Below are 11435 nucleotides of genomic sequence, written 5' to 3' on the forward strand. Positions count from 1 at the left end.
GGAAGGACAAGTCAAATGCATAACTACAAAATGGGGAATAGCTGGCTAGGAGGTAGTACAGCTGCAAAGGATCTGGGGGTCATAGTAGATCACAAATAACAATAGGAGTCAACAATGTAACAGAACTGTGAAGAAGGCTAATATCAGTGTGGGAAGTATTAACAGGAGTGTTCTGTAAGACAGGGGATGTAATTGTCCCGCACTGAAGCCTCAGCTGGAGTAGTGAGTACAATTCTGGGTGCCCCTCTTTAGGAAAGATGAGTCCACAGGTGAGCAACAAAAAATGATCAAAGGTTGAGAAAACCTGACCTCTGAGGAAAGGTTGAAAAAACAGCTAGGCATGTTTAGTCCTGAGAAAAGAAAGCTGAGAGGGGATCTGAGAACAGCCTTCCAATCTGCTAAGGGCTGCTCCAAAGAGGACTGTAAATAGGCTTCCAAGGGCGGTTGTGGAATCCCCATCACCGGGGGGGGTTTAAGAACAGGTTGGACAAACACCTGGCAGGGATGGTCTAGGGTTTACTTGGTCCTGCCACAGCTCAGGGCCTAGATTGATGAGGTCTTGTGGCCCCTTCCAACCCTGTATTTCAATAATTCTGTAATCCCAGACTGATGACAATAGCCCACAAGGTGTCCTGCAGAGAGCAGAAACCAGTAGGAAAGACAAAAATTAAGTGAGTAAGTGGCCAAAACATTAGTGACCTAGAACAAAGTGGAGCTAAGGGCAGCAGTCCCTGGCAGTGGTTGAAAGCTGGGGCAGGAGGAAGGGGTGGCAGCCCTTTTAGTGCCCCTGGCCACCACCCTGTTCCCTCTAGTGCACATCAGGTCTGATTCTCCCCTGCCTGTCCCCTTGCGTCGGTGTTCACACCTGTGCAAAGTGAGGGCTAACTTGGTTTTAATGCCACTGTTGGTGTGAGAGGAGAACTCTGGCTGGCAGGGTTTACCCCCCACTCTGCCCAGGCGTAAATGGCAGCAGGAGGGGCAGGGCAGGGGAGAATCCTGCCACTGTTGCTTAAGGCCCCGGCTGACAGTCAGCATCTGCTCCCTCCTGATCACTCGCATGCAATGGAGCTTTCCGGAGGAAGCCCGGTGACCATGTGAGTTTCCTTCACTACAAACTGTCTCTCTCTCCTGCTACTGCCCTGCCCGCTGCCTTGCTCAGCGGCTCTGCTTCTGCCCTCACACTGAATCCCACACACACAGCCCCAGCTCTCTCTCTGGGGACGTCTACGTTGCAGCTGAAGGTGGAATTTCCAGCTGGGGTGGACGTACCCCGTAAGCTTTGACTGAGCTTGTGAGCTAAAAAGACCAGTGTCGCTGTGGCAGCGGGGGCAGCTGGAGAGGCTGGATGCTCAAGTATCTACCTAGAGTCTGGGGCGGGATCGTACTTGGGTGTCTGGCCTATCCCACCACCCGCACCTTCACGGCTACTCTGCTATTTTAGGTGCTCTACCTTGACCAAAGCCAGCACGTGTACGTCTCCCCTGATCCCTTTAGGATCCCTTGATGAGGGGGCTGGACTAATTCAGGGAGATCAGGGGGTTAAAAAGCCAGCTCATAAACAACCAGAGCAGCTAGTGAAGAGAAGCAGCAAACAAGGGAGTTCTGTGAGGGAATTTAGAAAGGGAGCGTGATAGCCAGATAGACCTAATAAACAGTCTCTAAACTCCCTCCAGCCCTCAAGAAAGAAAAACACATATGTAAGCAGTGTCAGGATGAGCTCCACCCTGACATCTGGTGGTGAGGTGTGGCAAGTTGTGGAAAAGAACTTCAGGGGCCAATCTCATTTGCATAGGCACACCCACCATGCCTAGAATGAGCTGCCCAAATGGTCACTTTGGCTGCTGTGGGATCCCCAGTGTCTCTGTTATTGGGGCAGGAAGAATAAATTGTTATTACCCTGATTATGGGAATTGTGCTTGGAACTGTATGTGGCCTTTTGTTATGATAGAGGGATTCACCATCAACTAAGTAGCACTCGCTAGGCAAGGGTCATGGGTTCCAAAACTGTGTGAATGAAGAGAGGCTGGGGATAAGTATTAATACTTGGTGGCATGGGCCCTTTGGTGAGGGCCTTACATGCTGATTGCACTTCCTCTTCTCTCCACTGTGGAATATCAGAGCTAATTTTGATTTCATTAGAAGTCTGGTTATAGGCTGCTGAGCTCACTTTGGGCTGACAGTGCACCAGCACTGGGGCTCCCCTACTACAAGCTGAATTCACCTAAGAGCTGAAATCACTGAGTGTTGTGTTAAGTAGTGGGGGAGCCTGAAGATATATTGTGGAGCAGTTTGTGGGACAGCTGGAGTGCCTTGCGGACTGGCTGGTGAAGCAGTTCGACGTGGAGCAGTTTGTGGATGGCAGGAGCTGCTTGTGGGCCGTGGAGCTGAGCGAAGGAGCTCGTGGGGCGGCTGGCGGAGCAGAGCGCAGCTGAGGGAAGGAGTTCGTGGGGCGGCTGGCGGAGCAGAGCGCTGCTATGGGGCGGTCAGCTTCAGATCATGTAAGGTGCCTCTTACCCCCGTCCCATTTCCACCCTGGTTGGGAGGTAAAGCTCCACAAATAAACTTTCAAACTCTGGGGCTGCCCTGACCAGGGACAGAGACTTTTGGGGCATTGGACTTTTGGGACTTTTGGGACTTTGGGTGATTTGGGGTTGCTGGACTCAAGAACCCAAGGGAAAAGGGCATGCCCCAATTTGCTTGGGGTGGGTTTTTTTTGCTCATGGGTTGTGTTAGGAATCCTGTTGGTGGTGTTTCCCCAACATAATGCCACATTGTTTCTCTCTGTTATTAAAAGGCTTTTCCTACACTCAGACTATGTGCTTGCGAGAGGGGAAGTATTGCCTGTTGGAGGCGCCCAGCGGGGGTGGTATATATTTGTCCCAGGTCACTGGGTGGGGGCTCGAGCCGGTTTGCATTGTGTTATTGGAATGGATCCCCTAGATATTGAACCCGGCCCTTGTTGCTGCCAACTCTGACGGGCAGAAGGGTTACACATACAAGGAGCAAACATACAACCCCCCTTACGAGAATCAAAGTAATGCAGGCAGAAATCCAGCAGCAGGATGGGGGCTCTCCAGTTCATTACACTGAATGCAGTGTGTGTTATTACCTCCCCTGTGGGCAGGTGGCGTATGTGGGCATTAGGTGCAAGCAACCCCTGGCCCCCAGCGACCGAGTACAGGCTCTGGAGACCGGAGTGGCGGAAGGTTAATGGGGAGACATACATACACTGGAAGGAGAGATACCGGGATTTCTAAGACCATAGATAAGCCCCACGCAGTGAAACCCCACACCGTCAGACGCTCCCAGGGTGTGAACTATGGATGGAGGCTCCGGGTGTAAAAGCCTTCCTGCTGCCTGTGTCACAGATTTCTACCCAGCCCCCGGAAGGGTCGGGGGTGCGGGCTGTAGCTGTGCTGTCCGGTTTGCCACGTTCTTTGCTTGTGGGGAATGATGTTCTGGCTGTGAACACAGAAGGGCTGGATCAGCCCCCTCAGGTAGCTCCAACAGGCAAAAGGATGTGAGCAAAACCGCAGACAGAACAGCTGATGGGGAACGGGGGGGGGGGGGTCACATTCCCTGGTTAGATTCCCAGAGCATGGGCGGCGCGTTCAATAGGCAGGGGAAGGCTGAGCCTGCCCAACCAGCCCCACGTGGCTCCACCCATGCTCCGCCCAGAGGCCCCCTCCCTCCGCTGCTACTTGGCCCCAGCCCAGGCAGGCTGCTCCTCTCCCAGGAAGGGAAGCCGGCTGGGGCTGGGGGTAGGGTGGCTGGGACTTGGCATAGCTGGGGCTGCCCAGTGCCGGGGGGGCCCTGGCACTGGGGCCATGCCACCCAGCGCTCCAGAGCTGGGGGCAAAGGGGGGCTGCCTGCCACCTGCCACTCCAGGCCTGGGGGGGGGGGTGTCTGCGCCTTCCCCGTGCTCTGGGGGGCTGCTGCTCTGAGGCTGGGTACCGCTTTGTGCTCTGGGGGGCTGCATGCCATCTGCCAGCCCAGTGCTTTGGGGTTGGGGGGGGCCAATCAGCGCTCTGGGTGGTGCTCACGGCTGCAGGGGGATCTGGCCTTGGGGGGAAGTGGAAGTGGGGACCATGGCCTCAGGTGGAAGTGGTGGCCAGGGGCCTAGCCTCCCTGAGCCGGTCACTCACCCACCGCCCATGTCCCAGAGCAATTAGGTGACACCCCCAGGTTTGCAGGCAAGTGGGTGAGATCCCTGCTGCTCCGGAGAAGGGACAGAACCTACTGACTGAAAGGGAAATCCGCTGGGCCCTACAGCTCAGCTCTGGGAATTAAGCTCTCTGCTAACCCATCGGAGGGACCCAGGAGCTGTACAGACCATGAGGTTGGCAGTGTCTCAGGCCACAAGGAGGGACACAGAGGCAGCTGCAGAGCACTGCCAATCTATGGCACCCAGCCAGGGGGGAAATGCCCAAGCGGTGGATCAGAAGCTGCTTGGGAGATGGTGAAAGATCCTGAGTCAGAGGGGAGAGGGAATTCAGCTCACCTTGACTCAGGGGGCGGGGAACCTCCATCCAGCATTGGGGCAGCCTAGGCACTGCATGGGAGGAGAGAGGGGGAGAACCAGGTCAAGTTTATATGCAAAGGTTTGGGGATCTAGCAGGGGTAAGAATTGGCATGAGAAAGTTCAACCCCATGGCATCTGAACTGAGAACTTATTCAAGATGGTTGACAAGCGACTCTATGGATTTTGGAAGAATGTTTGCTGGCTTACTAGCAGAATGTTTGTTATCTAAACACACCTTATGGAATTAGAATAAACTTTCTTGAATTAAGTTAGACCTCATTGAATTAGGGTTAATACTTTTGGGGTCCATTGTCTTAAAATTGCAGTTGTGTGAGTGTTGTTGTTGCATTGTATGTAGGGAGGAGGGATGCTAATGAACTTCCCCCATTATCAACCCTTGAAGTCGCTCTTTCCCCCACCCCCCAAGTCTGCATATGCTAGTTGGAACTGGATTCTGTAGAGACCCAGAGACAAAGCAAAGCTTTTTGTATAAAAGCCTGAGTTTAAAATGACACAGGGCCTTCTTCCTGGTCCAGCAAATGGACAGAACCCTGGTCCCCCCGAGGGCCCCAATCCTTAGGGGAGGACTGGAAGGACTTGGCCTGCTGAGGCCTCATAACATTGGGTGCTTGTTCTGAGCTGAAGCTCTGAGGAGCTTGAACCACAAGGAAACCCCTAAGTGGGGGGATGCCCGATAAGCTTATTAGCATGTGTGTAGGTTCTTCTATTATTTTTAATGTCATCTTTTTACCTTAAGAATAAAGCTAACCTTGCTTAGAAAGAGCTGGGTGGTTGTTTATTCCTGTAGCAATTACACTGTATCCATCTCTGAAGGGAAAGCAAGCAGGTGTCCGAGGGCAACCTGTCTGGGCTGGGAATTACACAGTGAAGGCAGGGCACTGTGCAGCCTGGACTTACCCTGGTCAGAAGGGAGAATGACGTGGGTCTCCACCCAACAGAAGCAATGGCTGGGGAGCTGGGAGCCTGAGAGTGGGTGCCCTTGCTGATTCACTGAGGGGAGATACAGGTGCAGTTGTCCTGAACTGTGACACCTATTTCTGTGAGAGGGACAGGGCTTAGGTCACATCCTGCTCGTCAGCATCACCCACTGGCTATCTTAGGAGGTGTCACAGATCCACAGGATCCGTGCTATGCCCCCAGCTTTGAAACAGTCTCTAAGAGGAATCAGTTCAGTGTGCCAGACCCCCTTGGGCGTCTCACTCCTCCTCCAGGGTAAGCCACATGGCCTCACCGCCTCCTTACACTGAGCCTCTGAGCTCCAGGACTCCTGCTTCACACGAGGAGCTCTGTTCAGCGAGTCCAGCTGAGAGACTCCTGGGGGAGACTCGTCCACTCTTCAAAGACTAATGCACCTCATCTGGCATTTGCAGGGACACTCAAACAACATTGTCCAAAGAGTAGGATTTATTAATCATCTGGAAACAGTATAGGAAGTCCTTAGGTTAGCACAGAGAACTGAGGGTTAAAGCATAGACCTTTCTATGCGGGTGCAATTCATCCCATCATCCAGATCATTCATAAAGATGTTGAACAAAACCGGCCCCAGGACCGACCCCTGGGGCACTCCCCTTGATACTGGCTGCCAACTAGACATGGAGCCATTGATCACTACCCGCTGAGTCTGACGATCTAGCCAGCTTTCTATCCACCTGATAGTCCATTCATCCAATCCATACTTTTTTAACTTGCTCGCAGGAAAACTGTTGGAGGCTGTACCAAAAGCTTTGCTAAAGTCAAGATATATCACATCCACCGCTTTCCCCATATCCACAGAGCCAGTTATCTCATCATAGAAGGCAATCAGGTTGGTCAGGCATGACTTGCCCTTGGTGAATCCATGTTAACTGTTCCTGATCACCTTCTTCTCCTCCAAGTGCTTCAGAATGGATTCCCTGAGGACCTGCTCCATGATTTTGCTGGGGACTGAAGTGAGGCTGGATGGTGTGTAGTTCCCCGGGTTCTCTTTTTTCCCTTTTTTAAAGATAGGCACTCCAATAGTCCAGGACCTCCCCCGATCGCCACGAATTTTCAAAAATAATGGCCAATGGCTCTGCAATCACATTAGCCAACTTCCTCAGCACCCTTGGATGCATTAGATCTGGACCCATGCACTTGTGCATGTCCAGCTTTTCTAAATAGTCCTTAACCTGTTCTTTCACCACTGAGGGCTGCTCACCTACTCCCCATGCTGTGTTGCCTAGTGCAGCAGTCTGGGACTGCCCTTCTCTGTGAAGACTGAGGAAAAACAAGCATTGAGTACTTCAGCTTCTTCCACATCATCTATCATTATGTTGCCTCCCCCATTCATTCAGGGTCCCACACTTTCACTAACCTTCTTCTTGTTGCTAACATACCTGTAGAAACCCTTCTTGTTACCCTTCACATCCCTTGATAGCTGCAACTCCAATTGTGCCTTGGCCTTCCTGATTACACCCCTGCATGCTCTAGCCATACTTTTATACTCCTCCCTAGTCATCGGTCCAAATTTCCACTTCTTGTCAGCTTCCTTTTCGAATTTAAGATCACTGAAGATTTCACTGTTAAGTCAAGCTAGTCGCCTGCCATATTTGCTATTCTTTCTGTACTTTGGGATGGTTTGTTCCTGGGCCCTTAATAAGGTGTCTTTAAAATACAGCCAGCTCTCCTAGACTCCTTGCCCCCTCATATTAGCCTCCCAGGGGATCCTGCCCATCAGTTCCCGAAGGGAGTGTAAGTCTGCTTTTCTGAAGGTTAGGGTCCGTATTTTGCTACTCTCCTTTCTTCCTTTTTTCAGGATCCTGAACTCAACCATCTCATGGTCACTGCTGCCCAGGTTGCCACCCACTTCTACTTCCCCTACCAATTCTTCCCGGTTTGTAAGCTGTAGAGGAGCATGGCCCCTAGTCGGTTCCTCCAGCACTTGTACCAGGAAGTTGTCCCCAACACTCTCCAAAAACTTCCTGGATTGTCTATGCACTGCTGTATTCCTCTCCCAGTAGATGTCAGGGTGATTGAAGTCCCCCATTAGAACCAGGGCCTGTGATTTGGAGATTTCAGCTAGTTGTCCGAAGAAAGCCTTGTTTATCTCATCCTTCTGATCTGGTGGTCTATAGCACATACCCACCACGACATCATCCTTGTTGCGCTTGCCTCTAAACTTAACCCAAAGACTCTCAACAGGCTTTTCTCCAGTTTCATACTGGAGCTCTGAGGGGAATCATACTGCTCTCTTACATTCAGTGAAACTCCTCCACCTTTCCTCCCGTACCTGTCCTTCCTGAACAGTTTATACCTCAGACTATGGGACTTCTGCATAGCCCATGACTTCTCCCAGAGGGCCTTCCACCTGCCGGTGGACCTGTTCGTGACGACGCAGAACAGGCATTGCCCCCGGTTCTGTTCTGGGGGGGTCTGGGACGGGGCGCTATCTCAGATGCCCTCCTCCTGTTCTGGTCAGATCAGCTTCTCTATGCCTTCCCCACATTCCCTCTCATCAGCAGGGTCCTGGAGAAAGTAAAAATGGACAAGGCACGGGTCCTCTAATTGCCCCAGCATGGCCCCAGCGGCATTGGTAAGGGACCCTCATGGGCCTGACACTGGCCATGCTGAGGCCACTGCTGCTCCGCCCGGACCTGCTCTCCCAGGACCGGGGCCATCTCCTCCATCCCAACCTAGCGGCTCTCCACCTCATGGTGTGGCTGCTCAGTGGCTAGGCGGGAAGGAGCGGACATGTTCGGAGGGGGTCCAGTGCATCCTCCTGGAAAGCAGACAGTCCTCCACATGCCGCACCTACTTGGTGAAGTGGTCCAGGTCCTCTAGATGGGTTGGTGAGCAGGGTGTTTCCCCAGTGGCCGCCCTAATCCAGCTTATCCTAGACAACCTAGGGCCTGGCACCCTCATCAGTCAAGGTGCACCTGGCGGCCATATCGGCCTTCCATCCTCCGGTGCAGGGACACATGGTGTTCTCCCATGCTACGACTGGATGTTTCCTTAAGGGATTGGACCGTCTTTTTCCATATGCTAGGCCCCCTGTCCCACAGTGGGACCCGAACTTGGTGTTATCCCATCTCACGGGGCCCCCGTTTGAACCTCTGGCCACGTGCTCTTGGTCTCACCTCTCATGGAAGGTGGCCTTCCTGGTTGCTATCACGTCAGCCAGGCGGGTCTCGGAGCTCAGGGCTCTGATCTCTGAACCCCCGTACATAGTCTTCCATAAGGATAAGGTTCTGCTCCGCCCACACCCTGCATTCCTCCCTAAGGTGGTCTCCGCCTATCACATGGGCCAGGACATTTTCCTGCCTGTCCTCTGCCCTCACTCGTCCAATGAGGAACACTGCTCCACACGCTTGACGTGCGTAGGGCACTGGCCTTCTACCTGGAACAGACTAAGCCGTTCAGAAAGTCATCTCAACTGTTTGTTGCCTCGGCTGAGTGCATAAGGGGTCGGTCGATTTCCACCCAGCGCCTCTCCCATTGGATCACCTCATGCATTCACACCTGTTATGATCTGGCCAGTGTTCCTCCACCACCGATTGTGAAGGCATACTCGACTTGGGCCCAGGCCTCATCGGCTGCCTTCGTGGCCCACGTCCCTATCCAGGACATTTGTAGGGCCACTACTTGGTCTTTAGTTCACATGTTTACCTCGCCCTATACAATTGTCTCCCAAACCAGGAATGACGCCGGGTTCGGCAGGGCCGTATTCCGTCCCGGGAATCTGTGAACTCCTACCCACCTCCAACAGATATAGCTTGGAATCACCTATTGTGGAATACACAGAAGCAATCACTTGAAGAAGAAAAGACAGTTACCGTTTCCGTAACTGGTGTTCTTCGAGATGTGTTGCTCATGTCTATTCCACATCCTGCCCTCCTTCCCCTCTGTCGGAGATGTCTGGCAAGAAGGAACTGAGGGTGGGGGGAGCATGCAGCTCCCCCTATACCGCGCCATGGAAGCGCCACTCCAGGGGTCGCAGGGTGCTCCCCCTACGGGTACTGCTAGGGGAAACACTTCCAGCACCAGTGCACATGCCAAGCACACATACCTATTGTGGAATAGACATGAGCAACACATCTCAAAGAACACCAGTTATGGAAAAGGTAGCTGTCCTTTCTTATCGCCACCAGCTGCCTTCAACACCTGTAGCTTCACCACACCACCCAGCCCTGCAAACTACAACCCTTACCCACTGCACTCAACCCCCATCACCATGCATTTTAGCCAGCCAGAAGTGCAACACTCATTGCACAGCACTCCAGACAGGAAGACTGAGTATGAGAACAGGACATACGCAATCTGTGATTGAACTATTCCCCACCCCACTCCCTTGCCCTTTCTGTTTCCCAAGCAATTGTGTTCCTTTTCAATAAATGAATTTTATTTTCAATAAATGGCTTTTTTGGCTTTGAAAACATTCTTTATTATTGCATTAAGTAAAAGATACCTTAGCCCATGAAAGCAACAGGCACTGCAAGTCAGTGTTGCAAGCACAGATTCCTACTAACATTGGAACCACTGCACTTCACTCTCGTGCAGGGCACCAAACATTACTGGTGGCTTTCAGCGTCAAATTGCTTCCTCAAGGCATCCCTAATCCTTGCAGCCCCGCGGTGGGCCCCTCTAATAGCCCTGCTCTCTGGCTGTTCAAATTCAGCCTCCAGGTGTTGAACCTCCGAGTTCCATGCCTGAGTGAATCTTTCACCCTTCCCTTCACAAATATTATGGAGGGTACAGCACGCGGACATAACCGCGGGGACGCTGTCATTGACCAGGTCCAGATTTCCATACAGGCAGCACCAGCGGCCCTTTAAACTGCCAAAAGCGCACTCCAGAGTCATTCTGCACCAACTCAGCCTGTTGGTGAACTGCTCCTTTCTGCTTTCAAGGCTCCCTGTGTAGGGTTTCATGAGCCACGGCATTAAAGGATAAGCGGGGTCTCCAAGGATCACAATGGACGTTTCGACTTCCCCCCAGTGTTGGGGCCAGCTCGTTGTAGAAACAGCAGGTCACAGGGGCAGCATTCAAATTGGCATTCCTCAGCAGTTCAGGCTCCATTCCCGCAGACTGAAAGGGAAGACAGAGCGTGCAGTATAAGAAATGTTGAAAGATGGCGCCAAATGTGGACAGAAGCACAGGGATTCCTGGGATGTGAACCGATGCATCATGGAGCGTTGGGACAGGACCCAGAATGCCCCGCACCGCATGCCCCCTTCCCACAAGCCCCAGAATGGGAAGAGGTGCTCTGTGGGATAGCTGCCCATAATGCACCGCTCCCAATGCCACTGCAAGTGCCGCAAATGTGGCTACGCCCAGTGCGCTTGCAGCTGACCGTGTGAACACACTGCAGCGCTTTCCCTGCCGCGCTCTCCGAAGGCTGGTTTAACTCCCAGCGCTCTACATCTGCCAGTGTAGCCGTGCCCTTCGAGTCTTCTCTAACAGAAACAGCTCCAGTCCTGCTGAGGTGGAAGGGTCTGTCCCTGCAGACTCAAGCAATCTGGTGTCCCAAGTGATCTGAATCCGGGAATGAGATTGAAGAGAGTGTTCGTCCTGCTTTTCTGTGAACTAGAGTAAATGGAATGGCCAAAACAAACTAACAAACAAAGGCAGAGACAGCTGCTTCCGGCACCCGGAACCCGCCCGGCTCTGGACGCGGCTGGCTTGTGCACTGCAAGGGGGCTGCTGAACTTAGTTACCCTGAGGGGTGCGGGAAAGGGTCCTGCCAGGGTGGAAGAAATAAAGCAGCCCTCCCTAGAAACCTTCGTCAGAGGATTGCAGGGAACTACCATGGCTCTGGGTATCTTGGCCCCCCTGAATGCTGGAGGCTGCTGGCTTGGCAGGGCCCTTCCAGCTCAGCTGGGCGGTCGCTGTTTCTTTAAGAGAAAATGTTAATCTCGTCACCTGACCGCCTGGGTGA

The sequence above is a fragment of the Lepidochelys kempii genome, chromosome 14 (assembly GCF_965140285.1).
Source record: "Lepidochelys kempii isolate rLepKem1 chromosome 14, rLepKem1.hap1, whole genome shotgun sequence".
Lineage (NCBI taxonomy): Eukaryota > Metazoa > Chordata > Testudines > Cheloniidae > Lepidochelys > Lepidochelys kempii.